This window comes from Elephantulus edwardii, unplaced genomic scaffold (assembly GCF_000299155.1).
Source record: "Elephantulus edwardii isolate Elephantulus edwardi_28Jun2011 unplaced genomic scaffold, EleEdw1.0 scaffold00184, whole genome shotgun sequence".
NCBI classification, from domain to species: domain Eukaryota; kingdom Metazoa; phylum Chordata; class Mammalia; order Macroscelidea; family Macroscelididae; genus Elephantulus; species Elephantulus edwardii.
In genome coordinates, this window is record NW_006399934.1 from 5,453,843 (window position 1) to 5,456,104 (window position 2,262).

Below are 2,262 nucleotides of genomic sequence, written 5' to 3' on the forward strand. Positions count from 1 at the left end.
TGAGCAAGATGAAATTTTAAGCAATCTCAATCTCTTCTCCGTCTGTCATGGTGCTACCAATTAGCCCAGTGGTGAGAATCTTCGTCTTCTTGATGTTGAGCTTTAATCTATATTGAAGACTTCAGTTCTTGGCATTCTGTAGCTTTCAGATCCTCCTCAGTTTTGGCAAGCAAAGTTGTGTTACCTGCATAAAGCAGGTTGTTTATGAGTCTTCCTTTAATCCTGATTCCACATTCCTCCTCAAAACTTCTAGCCTCCCGAATGATCTAGTGTGCATATAGATTGAAAAGATATGGAGACAGGACACATCCCTGATGTACTCCTTCCCTGATTTTGAACCAGGTAGCATTTCCTTGCTCAGTTTTGACTACTGCTTCCTGGTCCAAGTATAGGTTTCACATGAGCATAATCAAGTATTCTGGGATTTCCATTTTTCTGAAGGTTAATTATGATGGTAAATCACAAAGAGTAGCAATTTCAACCTAAAAAGAAAATAGTGGTCAGGAGCTCAGACTTCAAAGGATCTTGCTACCAGATGAAACCACTGAGACCAGTAGAAGTAATAACTAAATGTGAAGATAATAGAGAAGAGAAAGTAGAAGAGGTAGATAATGAATATACTTTGTGAATATACTCTTCAGAGTTCATCTCGCATACAGAGGCCCATTATTCTGTTTCCTCCAAATCCTCTGTTTCTTAACCAACAATCTAATGCAAGTCCCTATTGGTACATGCTGTTTATGACCTGCAGTTCTTAGAATAAGCTATTTTTCCTGTCATAGAAGAAAACAGTTACAACTGGAGCTTTTGAATGAAGGCAAGGGGAAATTTTGAGAAACAGGTATTATCTTGAAAGGCACCTCTGGTGAAAATTTGACAGAATCACCAGGTGAAGGGAGACTTCTGCGTGCTAGAAAGAGGGAAAAAACTTCTGTCAGTTTGGAAGGTTTAAGAGAAATCTGAAGATTTATGTTTTGGGCATACAAACTGTACAGATACCTATCATTTTCAGCACCAAGTGTCTCACTCCTTTACTATCAAAACCCCAAAATGAGTAGTAAATTGATACCTGAACTTGAATATTTTGTTATTCATATTTGTAACCCTTGGAAAATAATAAACCTTGGGTCCTATTTTCAACAAACTTCCCTACTATTACAGGAAATGACTTGGTATTTTTTTTAAACTCCACAGTCAACACTCTTGGCACCAGCAGTCAGGAAATCAAAAAGCGTATCGCGATGGGAAAGTCTGCTGTTAGGGACCTCTCTAAGGTACTCAGGAGCAACAGTGTCTCTCTGGAGACTAAGGTGTGCCTGATACAGGCCATGGTATTTGCAATCGCTTGTTCTGCATCAGAGAGTTGGACAATGACTAGGGAGGACAGAAGGAGAGTGGATGCTTTTGAGCTGTGGTGCTGGAGAAGGGTACTGAATGTACCCTGGACTGCCAGGAAAACAAACAGATTCATCTTGGAGAGGATTAAACCAAGCTACTCCTTGGAGGCAAGGATTCTGGGGCTTCGTCTGACATACTTTGGACATGTTGCCAGGAGGGACGGGTCCTTGGAGAGGGACATCATGCTTGGGAGGGTGGAGGGACAGCGCAGGAGGGGAAGACCCTCTATGAGATGGATTGATTTGGTGACTGGGGTAATCGGGATGGGTGTGTCAGAGGCGGTGCGGTTGGCACAGGATAGAGCAGGGTTTAGGGCTGTTGTGCATAGGGTCGCTATGAGTCGGAAACGACTCGACGGCACATAACAACAACAACAACAACAAAGTATTTATTATTTTTACTGCTACATTAGAAATGAAAATAAATTGTGATGACCAGAAAAAAACATGCAACTTCATAAAGATTATGAAGTCACGGAAATCCGTTGAAGAAAGTCAAAAGGGGCTTATTCCATAAGGAGTGCAGACTACACTCTTCAAAGATGTCTTCAAAGATGGATCATTGATAACACCTGTCATGTTCAATTTACATACCAATAAGAAGTTTAAAAACAGAGAAGATGGAGTATTGGCTACTTCTCACACCTCTTAGCTGGAGGGTATGGATGAAAAGAAAGCATAAAATCTCTACAAATTCAAGTTTACAAAAATCAAGCCTACAAAAGAAAGATGTTTAGGCAATGCTGAAATTTGCTCTTGAAAGGAGAGCCCCATTTTATGAAGTTTGAACACTTTCTTTCTCATGCTGGGTGTTTTTGTTGTTGTTGTTTTCTGAGATTTTTTTTTTCTTCAGTATTAGTTTTCT